General features: G+C 46.6%; 1 long non-coding RNA gene across 2 annotated transcripts; it reads left to right on the forward strand.

The window, feature by feature from the left end:
- The first annotated feature begins 630 nt into the window (after positions 1-630).
- LOC111142330 lies at positions 631-9329 on the forward strand. 2 transcript variants are annotated; one of them, XR_002640257.1, is made up of 3 exons: positions 631-1698; positions 2637-2734; positions 7753-9329. It is a non-coding gene; the product is annotated as an uncharacterized LOC111142330 (long non-coding RNA). The 2 variants fall into 2 exon arrangements; XR_002640258.1 differs by lacking the exon at positions 7753-9329 and adding an exon at positions 2933-3112.
- Positions 9330-12733: the final 3404 nt, after the last annotated feature.

Consider the following 12733-nt stretch of genomic DNA (forward strand, 5'->3'; position numbering starts at 1 on the left):
TTTTGTCAACAGTTAACCCTTCAGACCGCCTCTCAGAAGAGCAAAAACAAGACAGTACAGATTTTGAACTATATTTTATAGTAGCCAGGGAATAGATTTTACTTTCTAATTCAGTTGAATGAATTATTTACAATTCCTTTATCTGTCTTTAAGCACCAGATATTTCCCAAATCCAGAAAAGAGAAGGGGTCAGTCACTGGATTGTTTGTTTATGTCATAATCCTGATGAGGCATAGTTAGAATACAGAAGATTTAGGAAGTCTGAGATTCCAGCATAATTGCAGGGCGGGCAAAGGCCTGAAGTCTGAGCATAGTAGGTAGGTCAAGGGAATATCGGTCTTCTGAAGAGAGTGAGAGCTGAGAGGTAACACATGAATTCTAAGGTAGGTCTACAAATAGGCCCTGTTCACAGGGGATGGGACAGCAAGATTGGTAGCACAATAGGAAAAGGGCTCAAGCCAAGATCTCTGCCATGAGCCCCTTATATTCTTCTTCTTTTTTTCAAAGATTTTATTTATTTGACAGACAGAGATCACAAATAGGCAGAGAGGCAGGTCGGGGGATGGGGGGTAGCAAGCTTCCCGCTGAGTGGAGAGCCCGATGTGGGGCTCTATCCCTGGACCTTGAGATCATGACCTGGGCCAAAGACAGGCCCAGGCGCCCCGGCCCCTTATATTCTCTTAGGGAAGATATGACATAGCTGTGGGGTATTCGAACCAGGATTATGACCTAAGCAATCCAGCTCCAGAATCCCTAGGCACTTAAGCCCAACACATAACTGGTAAGGACATTTAGAGAAGTGCCCATTGAGTATAACATGGGAATGGAAGAGGCGAGACAAGCAGATGCTACTCTGCCTGGAGGGAATAAGGAGAGCTTCAGAGAATAAGGAAGCTTCATGAAGACGTGCAGCTGTAGGGCTGGACACTGGAGAACTGTGTAAAGGAGCTTACACTTTATCCTGAGGAGAAAAATTCTTGTGTGGAGGTAAAAATTACTTGCCCATATGTTTCTGTGCCTCAGTGTCTGAATTTACTTCATATTTGGTCCCCTATGACTGTATGGGTGAGTGGGGCCTGGACCTGTTTGACCAGGAACAAATCTGCAAATGGCTCACCAACTTGGAATGCTTTCAGAATCCCATCCCCCAAGAGGAAGCACATTTAGAGTCATTCAGTGGGAAACCCAAAGGACTGTCAGTGAATTCTGGAGGGAGGCAAATGAAGTCATCAACACTTGTGATAAATTTACAGTCAGAACCAAAGAGCCAGTTGCTTGAGAACGGAGTTGGATGAGTTGAAGTTAGGCTTTGTGAATTTAGATTTGTTGAGTTAAAAAAACCAAATACCCATGTATGGCCAGATTCTGCAACTAGTTTCTATTTGCTCGTTTTGCACATACTGGTTACCTTATAAAACCTGATTAGCCCACCCTAACGGTTTTTGATGGCCCTAATTGTTTTTCTCCAGATGTGTAGCAGTTTCTGTCTCATCTACAGAGAGGAGCACCAATCTACCAAAATTTTCTCATTTGACAACCAGGGAGCCACTTCAATGCACAAGGACTCGGCCACATGCAAAGACCAAGTGCCTGACCTCCAGTCGGGGCAAACCAAGGAGGGCGGTCACTATGGAAACCACAGTTAAAAGTGATTCGGAGGTTTACTTCAGAATTTCAGCACACACTTCCCTTCTTACTGTAAGAGAAGCCTGTCATCTGGCACTATGTGACGCATTCCTTCAAACAATAAGCAAACAGAGGCCAGGGCCCAGCTCCTGAGCAGTTTTCTCCCTCCTCTGATGGCTAGAACTGTAATTTATTTGTAATCCTGGTGGTTTCAGGATCTCTGCCACCTCTGTGTCCACAGAGTTTCAGGGAGGTTGGAGGGGTGCTGGTTTGAGACTCGTGAAACCTGGATTTGATTCCCAGCTCCACCACTTACCATCTGTGTAAACATGGCAAATTCTTTACCTCTTGAAACCTCTGTTTACCCAAATATAAAATGGACATTACAAGAGTACCCAATTTATGGAGTATTGTGTGAGGACGTATTAAATAATACGATGCTGATAATAATATGCCACTCAAAATATGCCACTTTGACATAAGGATTATTTTGAGCTAAAGGCAACTGAGAAATGACACAGAACAAAGCACTCTACCTTCCCTCCACCCGCCTCAAAGCAGAGTGTAAATTTCCTTTTGTGCGGGTGTCCCCCCTGCTCCCGATCTCGTGCCAGGAGGGGTAGAATGACTTAATCACCTGAGACAACGCTAGGTTCTTATCAGTCCAGTGATGGCACCGAGAGGAATCTGCAACACAGACCTTACTAAAATGAACAACCCTTATCTTCCATTAGTTTCCTGCATATATTTTAACTTCCCACAAGCTCAAATTCTTTTTTCTTTTGTCATGTCGTATCTCCACATTTATCACTCTTCGTTAAAACGGTCTAAAAGCCTTCCGGTCTGACTGCCTCTTTGGAAATATCACTTCATTTCTGTGAGCGCCCTCCCCCCATATTCATATGAAATAACCCTTTCTCCCCAATCTGTCTCTTATCAGTTTATTTTGGGGGGCCTTAGCCACTGAACTTCAGAGGGTAAATGAAAACTGGTTTTTTTCTCCCCAACAGATATCACGGATCAGAAGTTTCCCTGATATCCTCGCACGGTATGTGCTCAGTTGATGCTGGTGGTCTCTTCATGCTCAAGAAATGCAAAACACTGGAAGGTACAAACATTATCCTTGTTTTGTTTCTGCCGAATGCCACTTTGTCCTTTTGGTGGCTCCCAGTGAGCTGCGGCGGCCTGTGACGCAAATTATTATTATCTTTCTCATAACATGACTCCTATTGAACACTTACTGGGAGCTCAGTGTGTGCCGAGCCGCCAGTGTAAGCCAAGCACGACTACCATCCCTGCTTTACAGATGGGGACATCGAGGCTCCGAGTCGCCACATGATGTGGTTACATGGCCTGTGTGGCTCCACGATTATGTGATACTACCTCCCCCCGTATGTGGCTGAAGATGGAGATAAGAAATGATAAGAAAGGAGGTGAAGGAAAAAGATCTTTAGAAATGGTCCCTTATTGGGGTGCCTGGGTGGCTCAGTGGGTTAAAGCCTCTACCCTTGGCTCAGGTCATGATGCCAGGGTCCTGGGATTGAGCCCTGCTCAGCGGGGAGCCTGCTTCCCAGCGGGGAGCCTGCTTCCTCCTCTCTCTCTCTGCCTCCCTCTTTGCCTACTTGTGATCTCTGTCTGTAAAAATAAATAAAATATTAAAAAAAAAAAAAGAAAGAAAGAAATGGTCCCTTATTAAACAGTGCCTTGCACTTGGCCCAGCCTTCAATGTTTGCTCAGTGAATGATTGACTAGAAATAAAATGAAATAAGCAGCCAAGGAGGCCAGTCCTCCTCCTGCCCACAGTGCTTGACCATTTCGAGATTATCAGAAGGGCCCACTGTTCATCCCTCCCAGAACTCTGTCAAGATTCCCCATCCGGGGACGCCTGGGTGGCTCAGTTGGTTAAGCAGCTGCCTTTGGCTCAGGTCATGATCCCAGCGTCCTGGGATCGAGTCCCACATCGGGCTCCTTGCTTGGCGGGGAGTCTGCTTCTCCCTCTGCCTCTGCCTGCCATTCTGTCTGCCTGTGCTCGCTCTCTCTCCCTCTCTCTGACAAATAAATAAAATTAAAAAAAAAAAAAAAAAGATTCCCCATCCGTTTCCCTTTAAGGCCTCCTCTATCGGGTAATCACATCGCATTCCTCTCTGTGTCGCATTATGGTTTACGTTTTTCTCTCCCTCCTCCCCCTGTATAATGTAGATGACAGACCAGCTGGCTGAGGAGATTAAAATCCTTTCCTACCCCTCTCTTAATGCAGCTCTGTGGCTTTGTTCTATTAGCAAGACCGGATGGAGTGTTTAAGAAACAGCAGTGAAATCTCTTGGAAAAAAATGAGATCACTCCTGCCACGGTTCTGCCCCAAGGCATATTTATAAGCGAGTAAGTTCCACGTCATTCCTTTCAAATTCTCTCTTCCATCAGCCAAGCACAGAGCTCTGGAAGCTTAGATTATTTTAAAACTGTTTGAATGTCATTGGCTGACATCAGGCGCTAATTTCTCTGGGCCAAATTGTTCAGGATCAGTCGGATTAAGGACTTCCATTAGCAGTTAAGTAAAGTCTTCTGTGTCCTTGACCCTGTAATTAAGACAGATGAGGCTTTGACCTCAAACTGCATTTCTACATAGTTCAGAATTCAGTCCAGTTGCCTGAGAAACTGCTATAAATATTAATAGAAAACCCCAAAGTTTCTTGTAGTTCTCTAGAGAGCGATTTCAACCAAGATATGGCTTTGCTTATGGTCCACAGGCCTGAGTCAGATCCCCTTCGGGCCACAATTTGGCAAATTACATTCTGGAAAAATATATTGTAGTTTTAGTGAGCTGAGATAGAGGGATCATCCAAAGAGGTAATATGGTCACTCCAGAATGTCCCCAGAGCGGGAAAAGGATGGCCACATGGGCACTGCCTTCCTTAGAACTAGGTCCCCCGTGCTAGGCCCTTCCTCTGGCAAACCTCCCTCCACATAGTGAGGAGCCCATAAAGCCAGAAGACATATCTGTCCTGAAGTCAGCCCCTCACCGTAGATCACCCTCATCATATGGCCTGTAGCAAGGACCAGATCCTGTTTGGACTTCCAACTTGGGTCTGTCCTCCCAAAGGTAACCATTGCCCTTTGCACACCCCTGGGCCTGCGAGACGGCCAAGGAGTGGCTATTCGGCAGGAGGCAGGAACTGGGACAGAACTTGGACTTGAGGGCTGAGGTGTCCTCATGGATGCTCAGGTGGTTCCTGATGTGAAGACTAGAGCTGTCAAGGGGAAGAAGAGGGGAATAAGACACAGGCTTGAGTCTTCCATTTGTACCTTTACCGTCAGCTCTGCAAATGGCGGGAGGAGGCCTGTAGGCAGAAAGGGTGTGAGGAGACTCCCTGAAATGTGCAGGTTAATTAACGTGATTTTGATAGAGCACCATAACATGGCAGCTCTCTGGTGGTCAGCCTCATGCAAACCCACCCCTCAAGGAAGTGGTCGTACAGACCAAAGGCCGGTTCATTGACATCAAGAACCAAAGCGGCCGGGCTGACTGGGATGTTTATGACAGTTGATCAAATATTTGCTCCCTGTAGGAAATCTTACATGGAAAACCTGATTCTAATCAGCCATGTTCTTGGCAAACCAGGAGTCAGAGCAAGGCCTGTAGTTCCAGTTGATATTCTCAGCCGTCTCCAGATTTGGGGTTACACCAGCTGAGTGGGCCCTGTGCTTACAATGTCAGCTTCTAAGAACAAAGCTAAACACTCACTGACAATTTTTTGACCTTTGGATCCTCCGTAGACTACCCCCATTTGGTTTATGGATCACAAATTCTCTCTCTCCGTATACTAATGACGATGACTAGTGACACGTTTCTTTTCCTTTTACACATGATTTGAATGCACTTCTAGACTTTGCTTTTCCTGCTTGGAATTCATGCCTTTTAAAAGTTTCAGAAAGGAAATTTCAGTTCATGTTGTACTGAACTAAATACCAGTGATGAGCGTGGGAGAAAGTTCAGGAGTCTCCACTGGCCACGTACAGATCTCTTCAGTGCTTCCCTTGCCCGGCAGGGACATTAACAGGGGAACTGAAACAGAGAAATTCTCCGATTTTATTAAAATGACTTACCAGCACTTTTCTTTCCACGTCCTTAGCTTATGATCTGCAGTAAATTGCACTGCTTATTATATGTTTGTCTATATCCTGGGTTCGAAACCAAAAATGCAACAGGGATGGTTTTTGAGCTCTCCATCATCCCTTCCCTGCCAGTTCCTCCATTCATCACTGCCTTTCCTATTTTTTTTTTCCGTTAGGATTACTCTTTAACTCCTATCACCCATTTCCCCCATCCCTCCACCCACCTCTCCTATGAGAATCATCAGGGTGTTCTCCATAGTAAAGAGTCTGTTTCTTGCTTTTTCTCTCTCTCTTTCCCTGGGAAAAAAGGCTTTAAAAGAATCAGAGAGGATTCAGTGAAAAATCCAGAGAGGATCCATGTGCGCGCGCGTCTGTGTACTCCGTACTTCCGAGGAGGCGTGAAAGCGCGTGATGGCCACGTCCGGTTGCACAGGTGTGGGTAGCTCCGTGCTCAGTACTCCAGGGGTCTGCCCAGAGGCTGGAGTGCAACCACAGGCAGCTGCTTGCCTTTCCGCAACAGCGACACGGGAAGGAGGAGGAGGAAGGCACATTCATTAAGGCACCTGATGGTAAAACACGGCAGAGGGGGAAGGGGTAGATTCCAGGTTTCGTAAGCCAAATAATCCATTTCAGAATGAAATCGATGTTTAAACTGTCCAGACGTCCATGTCATAGTTATGAAGAGAACGGAAAACCCTCATGGTGATTCTAAAGCCAACCCCTGACTTGGTATCCACACCCACATTAGAGTAAGATTTTAGAGCAGGCGCCATCCAAAGATCTCAGAAAATCCTTCCTAAGCGATGCCTTACTCATGATTGCCTCTCGCCTTTATTTCTGTTGTTCTCTGTGCGTGCCATCTCTACATCCCACTTAGGAAACTTGGGCCAGGGTGAGGCCTCACGTTTTGCTGCTCAGTGAGGTTGGGCAGAAGCCAGAGAAAACCGATCTAGAGTAGAGTTCGTAGAGACATCCCTTGACCACTAGTTGGCAAATGCTGGTCATCGACCTAATGAAGTAAGGGAAGAGTGTGCCTGGTGGAAAATGTCCCAAATGCTGTGGGAAACAGAGTGCAGGAAACAGTGACAATAAACATTTACAGAAAAGAGAATCGCACCTCTAAGCTCGGTAGTGAAGGACATTTGCACTCAAAATAATGAAAATGGAACAGAAATTGTTAAAGTGTGGGATGCGGGTCGGTGGAAGGTAGGCTAAATCTTCATTTATCGTAAGATCTAAAATTGATGAACAGTAGCAACATAAGTGTATTCTCTAGAAACATGGGCCTCGTTTAAGAACAAGGAGCTTGAAAGAGCAGAAATTCCTTGCTGCTGGAGAGCGAAATGGATGTGTATGAGAGAACGGTATCCTCAACCGTGAGCTCGTGGGGCCCATTTGACTCCCGAAGTCACATGCATGTATTACTCCGATAAAATAACTTTTTAAAAAAAATGGAATTTTGTCCACTTCTGTAACTCAGTGCATTGGGAAGTCAGTATGACTAATTCCTCATTCCCTATGTAAAGACAAAAGATCACAGCTTCTCCCATCTTGCACATTCCTCAATTTGGAGCCCTTTATCCCAGACAATCCAGAAACACTGTAACTGGGGCAGTGAATTCCCTTGGGCTAGCCTGTCTATGACGGTCTGTTTTCAACCTTTCTGGGTTTTCTGCACACACAGGCTTCACATCCAGGAGCTCCTGTTGAAGGAAGAGTCATTTGATGACCCATTGAAATACTTTGCAATGAGACAAACATTTGCTATCATTTCTTGGGAAAATATACCTCTTACATTGCCATCGATGAGCATAAATTTGCATTCTGAATGAAGAGGGGAACAAAGTAGTGAAATGTTAGGCACGTCTTGGGTCTGTAAAGATGGGGACCAGCCCCCTAGGAGTTTGCACAATTCCTCTTGTGAAGTTATCTGTACTACTTCATTGTTTATTTGCACATACCTGGCTTCGCCCAAGTAAGGAAAGGTTTTTATTTCTTCTGCTTATCCCTCAGATATACACCAGACACCTTACCTGAAATTTGAAGACTGGGGCGAGGCTGCTCCAGACAAAAGTACCAAAGCTCAGAGCCAGAGAGTTCTCTGGACGCAGAGGCTTTGCAGTAGAGAACTGTGTGATGGGGCGGGAGAGTCAGCTGCGGACCGATGCCCCCGGCCCACAGCCCAGGCTAACCAGATTATTACCATCCTTGGTCACGGACATGCTGACTGCACTCACTTCAGCCAGTAAATGCTGGTTCTAAAGCCAACAGTCTCCAGTCTCCGGGTGGGATTGAAAACGTGTGCCTGGGGAGAGCCATCCCAAGCCATGGACTGTGAGAGCACCCCTGACCTGCACGCCTGGGACCCCCGCCAGCCAGTTCTGAGGCACCCGCGGCTCAGCTCAGAGTTCCTTGCCTTCAGGCCACACACTGGGGCCCTCCAGACCAAGAAGACAAATGGAGAAAGAAGACGGTTTGGGGATTACTGCTGCCCCGCCCACCCGTGGAACTGTTCCAGAATATCAAAAACCTGTTGAAAGCCCAGAGTGGCAGTGAGTGCGGTGAGTAACATAATAGAAGAAAAATCAGTGGATCTCCGTCCATCGACTAGTTCATGTCTGCTGCAGAGCCAAAGCTTCATCCTAGTTTGTTAATGAATGTCGAAATCACTTAAGACTTTTGGGCCTCTGTGGCTCTATATTAAAAATAAGGAGGTTGATATGATGCATAATCATGAGGCTAACTGACATCTATTGAGCACTTACTATGTGCCGGGCACGTAGTTAAATATTTTAAATATTAACGTGAGTTAAATATTTTAGTTGTCACAAAAGCCATAATCTCTCCTTTTAAGATACAAGAAAATCAAAGCACAGAGAGGTTGAGTAACTTACTCATTTGGTAGGAGGCAGAACGTGGATTCGAAACTCCAAGTCCCTGTGTTTCCCCATCATGCTTTCGCCGACTTCTTGTGTGTACTCTTGTTCTTGTTGTGTTGTTTCATCAAGAGGAAGATGCGCACTCTCTCATTCCAATGCCGTGTATCTGACATAGATCAGTCCTCTGTGCACCCACCCATACTTGACCTCCAAGCATCACTGAAAAGCTTGTATTTATAGTTCAGGTAGGAGAAGCCAGGAATTTTATACCTACCTGTAGCTAAAGCATGAAGTGGAGAGGGACAGTATGTCGGATGAAGAATCACCAACCAGAACAAGCTAGCAAGCCTCATCAGGAGCAAATGGAACAAGATTCAAGGACGAGGAACACACAGCCATGTGCTGCAGAACCAGCTCTCTGAAAGGGAAAAGTCCTGGTACGTCCTTTCGTAACCCACGTCCTGAGTGGAGGGCTGAGGTGTGCAGGGGGGCCTCAGTCACGTGGGCAGAAACACAGGACTCGGATTCAGATGACTGGGAATCGGTCTTCCTGGTTGCACAAATAAGCCAAATGGGCAGATAAGCCCGTTTTCCTCACGGAACCTGCCTCTGCTTCTGGAAAATGGGAATGTGCCAAGCCCCTCATAGGTCTGTCCTAAGAAGTGAATGGGATGCAGAAAGGATGAATACTGACCACTTACATCGATGTGGTTGGAACTGGAGGGGATTATGCTATAAGTGAAATAAGTCAGTCGGAGAAAGCCAATTACCATATGGTTTCATCATACATGGGACATAATAGCACAGAGGATCATAGGGGAAGGGAGGGAAAACTAAATGGGAAGAAATGAAAGAGGGAAACAAACCATGAGGGACTCTGGACTCCGGGAAACAAACTGAGGGTTTCAGAGGGGAGGGGAATGGGGGATGGGATAATTGGGGGTTGGGCATTAAGGAGGGCACATGTTGTGATGAGCACTGAGTGTTATATGCAACTAATGAATCATTGAACACCACATCAAAAACTGAGGTACTGGGCCGCCTGGGTGCCTCAGTGGGTTAAAGCCTCTGTCTTCAGCTCAGGTTATGATCCCGGGGTCCTGGGATAGAGCCCCGCATTGGGCTCTCTACTCAGCGGGGAACCTGCTTCCCTGCTCTCTCTCTGCCTACTTATGATCTCTCTGTCAAATAAATAAATAAATAAAATCTTAAAAAAAAAAAAAAAACTGAGGTGCTATATGTTGGCTAACTTAAATTAAAAAAAAAAAAAATTGAATGGGATGACACAGGAAAACACTTGGCAAACTGAAGACCTGCTCTTTGGAGAGGGTATGAGGACCAACAGCATCAGCATCACGTAGGAGTTCGTGGAAAGCCAAGTTCTCCGGCCCCACCCCAGACCACCTGAATCAGAACCTGTAGTTCAGTGGGGGCCAGATCCCGAGGGCAGTGGTAGGCACGTGAAGGTCAGAGAAGTCCTGCTTTAGGGCCCTAAACAGATGCAGACTTGGGTTTGAGCTCTGTTTTCCTTCCATATCCTGCCAGGGACAGAGCACATGGCCAAATGCACAGGACTGGGCTTCTTAAAGTTTCTCCCTCTCCTTCCCTGGTGCTGCTGAACTGAGCAGGGCTGACGGGGCGGGTTATTGCCAGGGGGTGGTTAGTTCTCTCTGCTTGGGAACAGACCACTGGAGAGAGGCTCTGCCTTATATAATCCTGGGCTATTTTTGAGGTGGGAGAACAGATAAAATGCAAACCCACATATATAAAACTGTCTTAGTCCTGGTAAAGTTTGTTAAATATGAGACAATGTCAGTAGCAGCCAAAGTGGCGTTGAAGTGGATCTTGATCCCTCCTGTTCCGAGTCCTTGAGAGTAACAGCTAAAGGAAGCAACTCATAGTGGGCGGCCGCCTTTGAATGAATTTGTCTTTTTTAGATCCCTGTTGGGTGTGAGAGACACATTATAGGTACTTCACAAATCCTGTTAACCTGGGTTAAATACTCTATCAGCTTCCTGTTGAAGGCTCATAAATACAGTTTGGAACCTGCTCAGACACCGCGGGTTAGACAGACAGAATATAAAGACCCCTTGATGTGTGGCTACTGTGGGAGTTCAGGACATGTTACCCCAAATATGGAATCATGAATATTTTATTTTTTTCCTTTTCTATTTTTCTTGAGGTATAATTTTTTTTAATTTAAAAGATTTTATTTATTAGAGAGAGAGAGCACTAGTGGGGGTGGGGAGGCAGAGGGAGAAGCAGACTCCCCGCTAAGAGGGGAACCCAAACTGGGACTCGATCCCAGGACCCCAAGATCATGACCTGAGCTGAAGGCAGACACTTAACCAACTGAGCCACCCAAGGCGCCCCTTTACTGAGGTATAATTGACATATGTTATATTAGTAGCGGCTGTACAACATAATGACACAATGTTCATATATACTGAGCTATGCTCATCACAATAAACCTAGTGAACATCTGTCGCCATATATAGTTACAGAATTTTTTTTCTTGCTATGAGATCTTTTAAGATCTGCTGTCTTAGCCACTTCCAAATATGCAACACAGTATAATTAATCCAGTCACCATGTGGTATGTTACATCTCTATGACTTATTTATTTCACACCTGGAAGTTTGTGTCTTTTGACTCCACCCATTTCACCGAACCTCCCCACCCCGCCCCCGACTCTTGCTACCTCCATCTCCATACTTTAGAAGAAACAGACACCTTTCCTCGTCTCGAAAGAATGGCCACTCTAGGGGATAGGCCTTATCACTCAAACTTGCCCTAGCTATTAGCGGTCTATAAACCTTTTGTGATTGTCCAAGCAGCCAATTTTATTTTATTTTATTATTTTTTTAAAAGATTTTATTTATTTGTCAGAGAGAGAGATAGAGAGCACAAGCAGTAGGAGTGGTAGGCAGAGGGAAAAGCAGGCTCCCCGCTGAGCAGGGAGCCCCACGCAGGGTTCCATCCCAGGACCCTGGGATCGTGACTCGAGCTGAAAGCAGACGCTTAACCGACTGAGCCACCCAGGTGTCCCAACCAATTTTATTTATTTAATTTTTTAAGATGTTATTTATTTGACAGAGAGATCACAAGTAGGCAGAGAGGCAGGCAAAGGGAAAGGAGGAAGCAGGTTCCCGGCTGAGCAGAGAGCCCGATGTGGGGCTCGATCCCAGAACCCTGGGATCATGACCTGAGCCGAAGGCAGAGGCTTTAACCCACCAAGCCACCCAGGCGCCCCCCAATTTTATTTTTAATAACTCCTGGGAGTGGAGGCTGTGCCAGGGCCAGTTAGTGTCACAAGGGAGAGAATCTCAACCAGCACCTTAGATTCAGGCTGATTGGAAGTCAGACCCTTTGGGCTCTTAAAGAATGCAAATATACACCTTCTGCAAGCGTCACCCTTGCTGGCCCTCAGAGCCGGGCGATCTGGAGGTGTCCGGTGTCCCCTTGGCAGCAGTCACAGAAACCCGGGCTCCAGACGTGCAGAAGCTCGTTTCTGACATCTCCGTGGGCCGTAGCCCTGCGGAGGGAGAGCACAGAGATGACGTCCCTCTGCCTACCTTCCCCGAGAGCAGCTCTGGAGCCTCGGAACGTGTGCCGAACCTGAAACCTCCTCCGAAAACTAAAGCTCGGGGACCGGCAAGTCGGTCTCTCCCAGAAAGGCTCAGTTCATTCATCAGCAAATAGGCCTCTTTGCAAAATGATGGAGCGCCTTGGTCGGCGGTGTCTTGCTGTGCCACAGGGGCACGAGCTGATGGCAAACTCTTTCTCTGTTGGCTACTGTCCGGTGCTGCCTGCAAGTATAAGCCAACTGGCCACCAGAGCTGGCAACATGGAGATAGGGGTCCCCTGGCATCAGTCACCAAAATCAGGGCACCAGAGAAGGGTGGAAGCTCTTTTCTGCAACATATAGGGGGAGCTGGGGCAAGGCAGAGGGACAGCGCAAAGATTCTGCTCACCAGCCTCTGTTCCCCAAGAGCCTCTTTAATGCCTGTAAGCGTGCCAAACCAGAATCCTGCTCTTCAGGCCAAAGCTCCCAGAAAAGCAAGTATGCCTCCTTCTCAGACAGACTGGGGTGTGTTTTAGCCCGCTGTCTGCCT

Source organism: Enhydra lutris, unplaced genomic scaffold (genome assembly GCF_002288905.1).
Source record: "Enhydra lutris kenyoni isolate GAN:26980312 unplaced genomic scaffold, ASM228890v2 scaffoldscaffold7, whole genome shotgun sequence".
Lineage (NCBI taxonomy): Eukaryota > Metazoa > Chordata > Mammalia > Carnivora > Mustelidae > Enhydra > Enhydra lutris.